At 43.0% G+C, this 14,248-nt stretch overlaps 1 protein-coding gene across 4 annotated transcripts in view; it reads left to right on the top strand.

Annotated features, from left to right (window-relative positions):
* The first annotated feature begins 1,268 nt into the window (after nucleotides 1-1,268).
* FHIT (fragile histidine triad diadenosine triphosphatase) overlaps nucleotides 1,269-14,248 on the top strand; it is a 1,388,110-nt gene continuing 1,375,130 nt past the window's right edge. For all 4 annotated transcript variants that reach the window (XM_055344936.1, XM_055344935.1, XM_055344937.1 and 1 more), the window contains exon 1: nucleotides 1,269-1,346. The gene's annotated coding sequence lies outside the window, so the exon portion shown is untranslated. The remainder of the gene's footprint in view (nucleotides 1,347-14,248) is intronic.

A 14,248-nucleotide genomic window follows, 5' to 3' on the forward strand; every position in this document is an offset into this window, starting at 1 on the left:
TTGGCACTAGGATTGGTAGGATAGAGAAGGGAAGCAGGCAATCCCGAGGGAGGTTGTTATAAGGAGCATGGTGTGTAGTACCAAGAGTCTGAAGGATTCTAATCCCTGCTCATGAGCTGCATGACCTTGTGCAATTATTTAGCCGTTCTGCAATTTTCAATTTTATTTATTGCAAAAGTAGGTTTGCTTCTCATACTCCTCTAGGCCAGGAGCATCTTGAAGTTAAGAACCGCATCTGACTCAGTGATGGCTCCAGCATCCTAGACTCTATTATGAGAATGATTTTGAATTTGAAAAGGGAGCAAGCACAAGGACCCTCCCCCCCCCCCCACGGTTGTCAGGGATGGATTTAATTGATCTGCAACGAAAAAAGGGAGAACAGAAAGCAAAGGCTACTCTATAGATTTCATTCCATTATTCAAAGTATATTTACTGAGTGCCTACTATATATATTGTATGCTTCTAGGTGCTAGACATATTGCAGCGAGCAGAACAAAAAAAAATCTTCATCTGCATAGATCTTTCATTCTGGAGGACAAGACTTTAAAAAAAATGAATAAATGAATTACATACAGTGTTTGGTAAGTAAAAGTGCTGAGAAGAAAAATAGCACCAAAAAAAAAAAAAAAAAAAAAAAGAGAGAGAGATAAAGGAAGGGGACGAGGGTGTTTGCGGTGCAATTTTAGTTAGGACTCCAGGGAAGGCCGAGTGTAGTCGTAGAGTGGATCAAGTAAAAGACTGCGAGCCCGTGTTATAAGAGAAACATAAAGAAAAGAAGGCTTTAGGATTCAAGAATGTTCAAGAATGGTCCAGATTGAGTAGAGGAAGTGCAAGAAAATCCAGCCAGGGAGGAGTAGTGGGGCGGGGGAAGCTCAACACGTTTGGGAGGAAATAAGGAGGAGAAGAAAAAAAAGCAGCATAGCCTGAAGAATCTTATTTCTCTTGCCATTTCGAAAAAACGAGATTGTGAAGTTCATGACAAAAACCCCTTTCCAAAGATTTTCTCACCCCAGCTGCTTCCCTTGGAGAAACGATGTTTTGCACCCCTTATTCAGCGTCACTGTCATTATAGCTTCTGATTGGCCCGGCTTAGGCGCATACTTTATGCCTATTGGCCCTCGCTTCTGTCCTCAAGCCCACGGCCATCTTAGGTCCCGCCCCCTCGCCACCGCGGCGCCACCTGGGAATTGTAGTCCGCCTTCCGCTCCGTCCCGTCGTGGGACTTTTTGCCCTCCAGTTCCCGGGTCCCTCAGGTGGCCACCCCAGTGGGCACACGCCCAGGCGCCGCTCCTGCCCCGCGCTCCCTCCCTCTGCCTTTCACTTCCCAGCTGCCAAGATCTTGGAAGGTAGGGGCAGGGGCAAGCCCCAGTCGAAGAGTGTTTCTGGGGTGCGGGTCTTGGTTTCCAGGCGCGTCTGGTCCTTACACCCCCCCCACCCCCGCCCCACCGTGGTCCCATGGGGCGGGGACTGGCTCGCACAGCTCCTAGAGGGTGAGGGTGTGTGTGCAGGGGGTGGGGGGCGTCTGTCCCGAGGACCCATTCGGACCACCAGCCCTAACCCTAGCCCGCCCCTCCTGTGCTGCGTAAGAGGGTAAACTGAGGCACGGGGTCATGCCAGCGGGGTTCCAGGGACGCCCAGCAGCCGTGCCTGGCTGGCGGTGTAGTTGGCCACCGCACTGAATTCTTTACGGTGGGGGAACTCCATGACCACCCGTTTGGACTATTTATGGATGAATATAGTTTTTGTATAAAAATATGCGGGGATTTTTAAAGGTCTGTCCGTGTGGGGCCGGGGGAGGGGGGAGGGGAACCGAAGTTGGAGGCTCCTCTCCAGGATCGAAATGCTCCTCCTTGTGTTGGACCTCGGACCAGCCACTCATGGTGTTTTATCTTGGGGGGGAAAAAAAAGAGCTTAAAGGTCTCTGCCCAAGTGGCCCAAGGATGCTGGCTGGAGCCGGAAGCGAAAGTCGGCCCCTTTGCAAGCTTGCTACTTTATTTTTACGGATCTCTCAAGAAATGGGCTGGGGGCCGGCAGAGAATGATCCATCCCAGTGGTGGTTGTAGAAAGGCGCTGCCCCGTGCTGGGCCTGGGGCTACTGAGAAAGGCCCCTACTCGCACCTGTTAGGCAGGTGGTGTACCTGAAACCTCCCTCTCCGGCTCCATCTTACCGCCCGCGGCCTGAGGAGCGGAGGCTTCTGGGAGTTGGAGTCCCGCTGCTCGTTTCCCGGCAGGTTGGCGCAACATCTCCCAGCGTGCCATTTGGTGCGGCGAGGTGTCTCCTGGGAGATGAAGTCTCACTTCCAGCCGTTCTGGGGGTCCGCTGTGCGATTCGGAACTACAACTTCCATGTGGCCTTGCGTTCTTGAGGGCCAGCCGCTGTGTCCACCTGCGGCGAGCGGGGATTAGAGAGATGCTTAGGAAAAGCTGTCCTTTGTTGTTGTTGGGGGACTGGAGAGATGTGTCTTGTAAAGATGTCTTTGATTATTGTTGTCGCCGTTGTCATTGATTGTGTATGCTGTTACAAGCCTTAGGAGAGTACTGTATACGCTTTTCCAAGTATTAGGGAATATGCATGTTTTCAAACACAGCTAACACTCGACAAATTACAGAATGTTTTTTTGTTTGTTGTTTTTTTTTTCAATTTACAGAATGTTTACATTACTTCTTTTCATAACACTACCTCTCCCATCAGTAGATAAGGAAAAACCTTCAGAAGGTGATTTGTCCACGGTCACACACCCAGTAATAAAATAAATATGTATTTATTAATATAAATTACAGTTAATTTTTATAGCTATATTATATATTATATATAACTATATATAACTGTAATATATCAGTTATATTATATAATTACTATTATATAGTTACTATAATATAGTTACTATTACATAGTTACTATTATATAGTTACTGTTATATAGCTACTGTAATATAGTTAGTTATATAGTTACTATAATATAGTTACTATTATATAGTTACTGTTATACAGTTACTATAATATAGTTACTGTTATATAGTTACTATAATAATATGTATATTACTATAATATATAATATATATGTAATATACTATTATATAAAATACTATTATATACTATTATACTATATAATACTATTATATATAATACTATAATAATATACATTACTATTATATAGTTAGTATTATATAGTTACTATTATATAGTATTATATAGTTACTATAATATAGTTATATAGTTACTATAATATAGTTATATAGTTACTATTATATAGTTACTATAATATAGTTACAATTATAACTTATAACTATAACTCAAAAGCTACATGAGAGACATAACCATTTTACATGCTTTTCACATATTAGAAAACAAAGTTTTAGTTAAGCAACCTGTCCAAATTAACTCATCTAGGGACAAGAAGTCCTCAGATTGCAACCCAGTCTTCCAACAGTCACTGCTTAAAAAAAGACGCCACCCGACAGAGAGAGGGAGCCTGACGTTTCTGAGTACAGAGTTTGGAATCTTTCCATTATACCATGTTTTTTCTCTGTAGTCAGACTAAATGTTAGAGCTGCAAAAAACCTTTGAGATTATTTAAATTTAAGGCAAAGATCTTGGAACAGTTCCTGGCATATAGTAAAGGTTCCACAAATGTTAGCTATATATAGCTTTATAATACCTTTATTTTAGAGATGAGGAAACTGGCCCAGGTGGTAAAGCCATTTGCCCAAGGTCACACAGTTGGTTTGTGTCAGGGATGAGACTAGACCCAAGTGTCTTATTTCCAAGTCCAGGGTTATTTTCATTCTATCAGCAGTCAGCTAGAAGGAGCACCAGATGTGAAGCTGTTTAGGTAATGGTTGCTCTCCTAATTTATTCTTTGTAGGCCACAGGCCAGGACCAATTGTTGTAAAGTCTCTTTTCTTATTAGTAGTAAGGTTGTAATGTTTCATTAATTCAACAAATGTTTTTTGAGAATCTTTATATGCTCATCTCTATGTGCAAGGGCCACATGGATTAAAATGCTAAAGTAGGGCTAGAAGGAATTTAAAAACCACCTATTCTAAGTCCTTCATTTTGTAAATGAGGAGAGCGATCCATGGTCTTTATGTCATGGCCTTGTGTCAAGGCATGTTGTTTGTGCAAGGAGCCAGGTTCCTGAAGGCCTCATAGTACTGTATGTGACCCTTCAGGCTCATGATTTCTTTTACTTGGTGTTCTCATCCTATCCATATCTCTGTAAATACTTGATGAAATACTTTCGGAAATATTTCTCCTCTCTTTATTTTGTATATACATGCAGCTTCAAAGTGCTTCCTTTCTATTTTGGGAATGTCTCATTTTGGCTCCCAGTGGTTTTATTCTTTATAGTTTTTTCAGGTCCTTGAGAACAAAATCTGACACTGTTTGCATTTATACAAGTTATAGTCTAACCCTCTAATATGGGAACACATGAGTTATTAGAATTATGTAAAACTTCTGTTTAGAAGACACATTGTTCCTTTCAATTACATAGTCACAGATAATAAAGCAGGTATCTCACCTTCTGTGCGTGAAAGAAGCTTTCTACATAATTAGATAATAAACATTTTTATAAATTATTGGCTAAACATTTCTGAAACAGTATTTAGGGGAAATATTTTCCCCATTGCCTTCTGTACTCCCTGCCCTGCCCAGCGCTCTCCTAGCTAACAGTCTGATCATTCAGCTTCCAGCACGTGGCTGACCGCTGGTAGATGCTGAAAAAATATTTGTGAAATTGTGTTCATAAGCACCCCTGAGCTCTGTTCCCACATCTTTTTCTTGAATCTCTTTTAAGATAGAAATACTTTGAAATAGAAGATGTAGCAGGTTGCTTTCCTTTCAATGTCTACACTGCGAAGAAAAATCTCAGCCTTTGAGGTCATCTTCCAAGGGGCTGTTTCTTTGGGAATGTCCATGTCTATGATTTCTCAGATGAAAAGGTGATCCAAATAGCAAAACATAGCAAAGAAGCCATAGAGAGTGGTAGTCTGGAGGCCTATGATTTAAATCCCAGCCCTGCCCTAAGAGGCAGGTTACTGAGCTATTGGTTTCCTCTGTAAAATATGGATAATAAGCATTTCTACCTCATAAAGTGATGATGAAGATTAAATAAGAGAGTGTTTTTAAAACTTTGAGCATGTTATCACCCACTCAACAGTTCGTATTCAATAGATGAATAGTAGCTCTGATTTTTGTTATTACTGAAAACAATATTTGAAAATATATCACGTTTATCCACAATTTCAACTTGAGGCAGGTATCTGCTTTATTTTTTATTTTTTTAATTTTTTTTATTTATTTTCTTTTATTTTTTTTTATTTATGATAGTCACAGTGAGAGAGAGAGAGAGAGGCAGAGACACAGGCAGAGGGAGAAGCAGGCTCCATGCATCGGGAGCCTGATGTGGGACTCGATCCCGGGTCTCCAGGATCGCGCCCTGGGCCAAAGGCTGCGCCACCCAGGGATCCCCCAGGTATCTGCTTTATGAAAAGATTTGCCATTTGGTTTCTTAGAATAGCAAGGTTGGCCATCATATTTAAAGTATGAAGTTACGCACAACTTTGATAATCGATCTTGTCAGCACAGTGATACTCTTTGTGTGGGTAGAGAAGTAGTGAAGCTTTTGACTTTACATTGCCTGCTGAGAGGTCCTTGATCTATGGTTCCATCTATATATTAAATCTCAGATTGAAAAGTGGCCTGCCCCTGTCGGTGGGGCCTTCTGTCTACTTCTGGAAAGGGCTGGGCCTATTCCAGTTGTCTCTGGGTTAAAATGAAACAGTCATCACCCTGCTGGTGAATAACCCTAGGGCAATGGACATGTGGACATGGTAGTGTGTCTCTCGAAAGCTGACAACTCCAACAGCCACGAGGTTACTGATGAGGTTCAGTGAGAGAAGAGAGGCGGTGTAGGTCACAGGGAAGGAGAAACAGGAAAGAGCAAAGAGCAAATGGACAAAGGGAACATCAGAAGCCCTCAGTAGCCTAAGCACGGATGTATTCAGCACATTTACCCTGCTCCTAGCTCTGTGTTGGTGGGGCACGATTACACGCAGGAGATGCAGTGGTGAATGTGGCCAACATGGAATTGGTCGCGGTGGTGGGTGGTGATCAGTTTTAGGCGGGGAAGGGCTTGGAGGAAGGCAGGAAGGAGGGAAGGGAGGGAGGAAGATAGGAAAGGAAGAGGGAGATCCTGGGATTTGAGGAGCAGAAAGATTTCTGTCTGGGATATAAAAATCACTGGATGAGGGGACATGAGAGGATAGGGAGGCACCAGCAATCTTCCACAGAGTCCAGTTACCTGTATTGTGAAAGCATTTTGGACTTTATTCCAAGGGCATTTGGGAAACCACTGGGGAAATGAAATGATAGGATTTCTTCTTTAAAAGTATGGATGCAGGGATCCCTGGGTGGCGCAGCGGTTTGGCGCCTGCCTTTGGCCCAGGGCGCGATCCTGGAGACCCGGGATCGAATCCCACGTCGGGCTCCCGGTGCATGGGGCCTGCTTCTCCCTCTGCCTGTGTCTCTGCCTCTCTCTCTCTCTGTGACTATCATAAAAAAAAAAAAAAAAAAAAAAAAAAAAAAAGTATGGATGCAGTAAAGACGATGAGTTTGTGAGAGAGAATTGTCCATGTAGGCCTGTGTTTTTTGACTTTAATATGCATATCAATCTCCTGTTGATCTGAAGCTGCAGGTTCTGCTTTAGTACATCTGGAATGGGCCAGAGATTCAGGACTTCTAACGGGCTGATACTGCTGGTCCATGGGCTGTAACTTTGCGGAGCAAGTACTGAGGAGAGTCTTGAGAGGTGTAGATGAGAGATGGTAGTGGTTAAGAGAATGGACCCTAGGGAGCCAAAGATCTGGATGCTAGTCTTGCTTCTACCAGTCACTTGCAGGGTGGCTCTGGGGAAAGTGTCCTAGTCTTGCCGAGCCTCAGTTACCTTATTATCTGTGAAACGGAGGTAATAATTCCTATTGTGGGGTGGTATTTGAAGTTTTAACTTAATTTTAACAATATATTGGGGTCCTTTCTTTTTAAACGTTTTTTTTTTCTTTATTTTTTTTGAAGATTTTATTTATTCATGAGAGACACAGAGAGAGAGACAGAGACAGAGACACACGCAGAGGGAGAAGCAGGCTTTCTGCAGGAGCCCAGACCCCCCCCCCCTCATGCCGAGTCAAAGGCAAGGCAGCCACTCAGCTGCTGAGCCACCCAGGTGTCCCGCGTTTTTGTTTTTTGTTTTGTTTTTTTTTTTTTTTACAGAAAATGTATGTCCTTAGGTTTGTTTGTATCTGAATATTTACATAGCTGGGCACTCAAATGGTAGCTTTGAATATACTCTTATTGTTATTAACAAAAACGACAACCTCATGCACCCTGTTCCATGTTTTTAAAATCATATATTTTTAAAAGATTTTATTTATTTATTCAAGAGAGACACACAGAGAGAGAGAGAGAGAGAGAGAGAGAGAGAGAGAGGCAGAGACACAGGAAGAGGGAGAAGCAGGCTCCGTGCAGGGAGACCAATGTGGGACTCAATCCCAGGACTCCAGGATCACACCCTGGGCTAAAGGCAGATGCCTAACCACCGAGCCACCCAGGCATCTCTTAAAATCATATTTTGAATACTAAATTATTACATGAAATAGATCACTTTTTTTTATTTTTTATTTTTTTATTGTGAGAGGTGGGCAGAGGGAGAGGGAGAGAGAGAATTTTAAATAGGCTCTATGTCCGGTGTGGAGTCTGAAGCAGGGCTCCATCTCATGACCCTGAGATCATGACCTGAGCTGAAATCAAGAGTCGGTTGTTTTACTGACTGAGCCACCCAGGCAACCCTGAAATCACTTCTAATTGTGCTGTTTTTGTTTCTGTCTCACATGTGAAGTGAGGAAATTCTTTGATCCTTGGTAAAAACTTGAGTATTATGGGCAACTAGATACATTTCTCCCATAAGAGACTGTCTCAATTTGATGGGGAAAAAAAAAAAACTTACCCTGGGATTCTTAAAGTACCATCTTATAACTGATTAAGGTGGGAATTTGAGGCACTTTGCCTCCTCATGTAAATTTATTTAAGCCCAATTATAGTGCCTCCTTCTTTACATAATTTTAACCTGTTTGGAGTGCTTTTCAACTCGTGGTTCTCAGCTCTCGGTACAAGTTCAAGTCACCTGGCGCTGGTCCCATCCAGAGGAATTGAATAAGAGTGTGGACGGGAGGTAGGCATTGGTAGCTTCCCTTTTAAGTTTCCCAGGTGATTCTGAAGTGCATTTAGGATGAGAAGCATAGATTCTAACAACAGAACATCTTGAAATGAATCAGGTACAATCTAATAGGTGAAAGGCCTTTGTGGGGAAGGAAATATTTAGAAAGGAGCATTTTTAAGGCTTTGGGTGTGAAAGAGATGATAAGCCTTGACACAAAGCTCTCTGAACTTGGGAATCTGATGAACTAACTATAGGTTGTGTCCTGGGTTTTCCTTGAAGTGAAATCCAAGGCCTCCCCACACCCTGCCCTTGTATCTGTTTGAATCAGGATTTTCAAATTTGTTCAGGCTTTGTTTCTCTCCCTGATATTTAGTTTTTTTTATTCTTCATAGCTGGAAAAAAATTGTTAACCATTACAACTACGTTCCAAAGAAAGAAACTGAGTTACGTGCTTTCATGAGCTGTGGCTGCATTATTGTAAAGGTTTAAACTGTTGTTCAGATAAACTACAACCCATTTTAACCAGTAACATTCTTTAAATTTTTATTAAAAAAAAAATTAAGTAGGTTTCAGGCCTAACGTGAGGCTTAACCAGTAACATTTGTAAATTCTAATTCAGTAGCCTGAAATGAAGGCTTCCAGCGAGGCTACCTGTTATAAAGATTACTTTCCTTTTTAATTTTTTTAATAGTTACCCTCACCCTCCATTTCAGGGCAGAATAATTAGGTGAGTTCGATTAAATATCTTTAATTTGCTGGCTGTTCCATAATATATGGGGTCCTTTCCTCTTAAACTTTTTTTTTTCCTTACAGAAAATGTATATCCTTAGGTTTGTTTGCATCTGAATATTTACATTTAAAATCTTATATCCAGCATCTGGGAGCATTCTTGGCCTGAATTTCTATTACCCCGAACCATAATTTCGTTTTTCAGCCTTTCCTGAGCTTTTTTACTCACTAGGAGGTCATTTCACGATGTAGTAGTTTTATTTTTCTACTGTGTTGACTTAATAGAAAAAAATTTTATTTTATTTTATTTTTTTTATTTATTTATGATAGTCACACAGAGAGAGAGAGAGGGAGGCAGAGACACAGGCAGAGGGAGAAGCAGGCTCCATGCCTGGGAGCCCGATGTGGGATTCGATCCCGGGTCTCCAGGATCGCGCCCTGGGCCAAAGGCAGGCGCCAAACCGCTGCGCCACCCAGGGATCCCGAAAAAAATTTTAAAAGTGTTTTTCTTGGAGGGTTTAAAATATAGTTAAAAAATTACATATTTTAGGGATTATTTTGTACGTAGGCCAAGGTTTTTTTTTTAATGATGTATAAGTGGGAATAGAAGAGAAAAATGAGAAACTTGCTAAGAGTTTTGCAGAAGGCACATGTTTGACAGTATACTGGAACTTAAAGACTCTTTCTGGGTCTATTTATATGTTTATTAGTGTTCCTTGTTATGGATTTACCTCTTTTTATTGATAATAAGATTTCCATTAAAATGCAGTGTATTTTGCAGTTTCTCAGACTCACAGGTATTGGAGTTAAAACCCATCATAGATAATGTGGAAGTATCAGTACTCCCTCATGAGGTTTAATGCACGCATATTTTAGTTGGGCAGTTTGGAGGAGAGTATGGTCTGCAGCCATTTAATCACTGAAGTGTGTGCTATACGGTAAGAACAAAATTTTCATTTTCTGCAAGACTTCAAGTCTTCTTCCCGTGTCTTCATTTTTGGAAGAAAAAAACCCCCCAAAATGTCTCCACATTAAATAAAGCAGGACTGTACCTGCTTGGTTGGCTTGGTTGTGCCAGGAGATGTTTAAATGCCCAGAAGCAGGAGTTTGTGTATGTGCGTAGAGTCCCGAGGACAGACAGAGGACAGGGCTAGGACCTGCTGGAGTAAGGTTGTTTCTCTCAACCCTGGAGCATGGGCAATTCCTGTTCAGATTCTCCCAGGAATGAAGCTGGTAGATGGAGAGGTAGTGATCCTAAAGAGGGCAGGAAAAAGCAACAGAAAGGTAGAAATAAATGCAGAGCCTATGAAGACCTTTAACAACCAAAAAGATAGGTGGAGGGGGATGGAATTTTTTTTTTTTTTTTAGGATTTTATTTATTCATGAGAGACACAGAGAGAGGCAGAGACACAGGCAGAGGGAGAAGCAGGCTCCCCACAGAGAACCTGACGTGGGACTTGATCTCAGGACCCCGGGATCAAGCACCAAAGGAGATGCTCAATCACTGAGCCACCCAGGTGCCCTGGGAAGTTTTTTGTTTTTACAAATATGTATGTGAATGGTTCCCTCTGGAGTTGTGCAGTGCACAGCCTGCATGGGTGTAACACAGAGACCCTGAGTAACGGGAGGTGCTGGTACCTTCGTAAAAGGGGAAGTGATACTGGGCTATATAAATAGCAGGTGGCCACTGCACTTTGAAATCCCAGTTGCTAGGATCTGCTGATTGAGTGGGTAAGAGCAAGGCAGCCAGTGGCCAAAGATAAATTTGCAGCTGAGGCTGTTTCTTGGCCCCTCTGACCAGGGCAGAAAGCTTCTTCGAAGCTATGGCTTCCTCTCAGCTCTTGAACTTCCAAGAGGCAACTAGCCAACACTTCCCTGGCCTAGAGGAATTAACGGTGTTTGGCTTCCTAGCACAGATGAAACAGCTGTGTCCAACTCCTGGGTTGAGGACTGGCTGAAACTGTATGCAAAGGTCCTGATGAGGCCAGAAGCTTCTGCATTTCTTACAAGCTCCTCCCAGGTGTTGCAGATGCTACTGGTCCATGGGCCACACTTGGAAGGCAAGATTCTGGTTCTTTATGGCTCCTACTCTGTTACCATTCTGTTTTAATGTAATGAATAGCATTGTTTAGAGTTCAAAATATGCGTGTTGCTCTGCTGTAGGCTGACGGTGATCTTAGGCAAGTTGTTCTGCTTTGCAGAATTTTATTTTCTTCTCTAGAATAGGCATAGTAGTATGTACCTCATAGGTAGATATGAATAAAATGGGATAATTCATATAAAATTTTATTTTATTTTTTAAAAATTTTTTATTTATTTATGATAGTCACACACACACAGAGAGAGAGAGAGAGAGAGAGAGAAGAGAGAGGCAGAGACACAGGCAGAGGGAGAAGCAGGCTCCATGCACCGGGAGCCTGACGTGGGATTCGATCCCGGGTCTCCAGGATCGCGCCCTGGGCCAAAGGCAGGCGCCAAACCGCTGCGCCACCCAGGGATCCCTTCATATAAAATTTTAGCACAGCATCTCTCATATAGGAATTTCTTAGTAAACATTAGCTTTATTTTACATTTTTATTATTTTTGAGCTCAGAAATCCAGATCTTTAAACCTAAGGCATGTGGCTTTACCATTTACTAGATGTGCGACCATTGGTAGGTTTCTAGACTAAGTCTGTTTCTTCACCTTTAAATTGGGGGTTATAGTGGTAGCTGACTAAGGCTGTATGTCTAAAGCCCTTGGCATGTATTAGTTATTCTCATGATTATGAATACTAATCACTGGATATGAGAGGTCTTCACAGCAGCTTCTGTTACTTGGGGTTGGCCAGGTTTCTGTGAGACTCTCTTGGTATGAAGGGGCTGCTCACACTAGTGGCAAGTAAGTAGAGAGTGGGTTCAGGATCTGGAAGTAATATCTGGAGGTTAAGGTAAGCGGGCAGGTGGAACATGGGATGATAGCCTGCTAACAGGTGCAGTAGCAAATCCAACTTGATGCTGCTGCTTGCTCTGACTGTGGATCTCCCTGGGTTCCTGTCTGGACAATCTCTGATCTGCCTGGTATCCCACTTTCTGTACCTAATCTCCAACTATATTCTTGCCAGTTCTTATTGGGTGTGTGAGTCATTCCCTTGCTCATCATTGATTTGTTCACTTGGTAACCATTTACTGAGGCCTGTTATGTGTTAGGCACTGTGCTGGCTGTGGTTCTACATCAGTGAACAAGGTGGGGACATTCCCTGCCCTGAGGAGTCCAGTGGGGGACATGGACAATACTTGGGCAAACAGATGTAATTATAAGATGCCAAGTACTGGGAAGGAAGAGTTTAAGGTACTGTGATAGCAAAAAGGGGATGGGTAACCTATTTAGGTAGGGTAGCCAGGGAGGAGGAGATGATATTTGAGCTGAGACCTAAGTAAAGGATGAGCAAGAAGGAGCTGTATGAAGAGCTGGTGAAGTGGCATTCCAGGTCGTGCCCAGGGCTTACATGGGGAAAGAGCTTGACATGCTCAAAGGGATGAGAGAAGCATCTGTGGTAGACCATAGAGATTGAAGAGGAGCTGGCACTGGGTTAGGTTGGTCTGGGTGCACAGGGTCTAAAGATCAAAGGATGGAGGCTGGACTGTATTCTTCGGGTGATGGCCCTCTTCCTGATCCTCAGTACTGTGGTTGGAGGCTTGCTCTGTCCAGGTCTTCCTTCTGTTGACCCACGTCTCTGAGCACCTGCTTCCACTTTTCTCCTTCCCTCTTGTCAAAACATCAGCTATGGTCCTGGCTGATGCCTCCCCAGTGCCTGCCATTTAAAGTCTTCTTTTTTATCTGTTAACATGTTCTCTGGACACTGCATTCCATGTGTTTAACTCAGTCCCTTTTCATTGCCTTCACTTGGGTTCTGGGCAGAGTGTTTACTGCACCCAGTTCTGCCTCTGATGGGCTGTCAGACCCATATGCCTCCTGAACTGCCACCTGGCAATGAAATTCAAGAACAGAGTCCTTGCTTCAAGGGTGCAGAGGAACAGAGAACAAAAGAGAACTAGGAAGTAAGAGCAGTTTGGGGTCTATTTGTAGGTGGGTGGGTGGGTGGAAGAAGAGATAAGGTACAATTTTTATAGGCTGGAAGGAAGCTTGAAGGAAGTTTGTTGGATTCACCTAGTCTTGTCTCTTCTATTTACAAATTTGAAGACTTAGTTCTAGAGAGGGGAAATGACTTGCTCTGGGTCACAGATGGAGTCAGCAGAATGATGACCTTTTTCCTTAGTCCTCTGTAGGTTAATTGTTCCTGTGCTTTTAGCTTCCTTGACTTCTTACACTTTTTTACAGCCTTTATTTAACCTCTATTTTTGATCAGTGCCCTCTCCCCTCCAGACTGTAAGCTCTGTGAGGGCAGGAGTGGTGGCTCTTTTGCTGATGCCACGTGCTCAGCACCTGGTCCCTAACTTAGAATTTGGTGTTGAACTTCACACTGTGCTTCTCTACTTCTGGGCTCTGCTCCATTTACTTCTCTGTTAGCTAAGTCTTGGTTCCATAGAGGGCAGAGGTAAGTGAAATGTGTTGAAGTCCTGGACCTCAGCTCCTTTTACCATTTCCTGAATTGTACAGCCTCCCATTTCCTCCCCTTACTGGAGAGAGTGCCTTGTTTATTATGTTAATGTCTATTTTCCCTCTTTAGAAATTTGCTCCCTGAGGGCGTGGATCTTGCTCTGTCTCTGTACGTGAAGCAACGCATGGCCTGTGATGGACAGGATGTTCTGTCTCATCATTGCCATCAAGATCTGAAAGTCTGAGTTGCCTTGAAGGCTGCTGCTTCATGCAGATGGCCATTTATGCTGTACAGATAAGAGGAATTTTCAAATGCTGGGAGTTAAGAGAGAAGAGCCTACTCTCTGGCTCTGAGCCTACTCTCTGGCTCTGAGGACTGATTCCTGTCTTTGCCTTTCTTTCTCTTTCTTTCTTCTTTCTTTCTTAAGATTTTATTTTTTTATTCATGTGACAGAGAGAGAGAGAGGGCCAGAGGCAGAGACACAGGCAGAGGGAGAAGCAGGCTCCCTCCAGGGAGCTTGATGCTGGACTCAATCCCAGGACCCCGGGATCACACCCTGAGCCACAGGCAGACACTCAACCACCGAGCCACAGAGGTGTTCTTCTTGTCTGTGCTTCTCATTAGCTGTATAATCTTGAACAAAGTACTCAGCCTGTCTGCATTTTTCTTTTATGTAAAATGAAGACAATAATACTACTTAGCTCTTAGTTGTTGTGAGAATCAAATGAGAGGGTTTATGTGAAGCATGCCCCTGCACAGTGCCT

Source organism: Nyctereutes procyonoides, unplaced genomic scaffold, assembly GCF_905146905.1.
Source record: "Nyctereutes procyonoides isolate TBG_1078 unplaced genomic scaffold, NYPRO_anot_genome, whole genome shotgun sequence".
NCBI classification, from domain to species: Eukaryota; Metazoa; Chordata; class Mammalia; order Carnivora; family Canidae; genus Nyctereutes; species Nyctereutes procyonoides.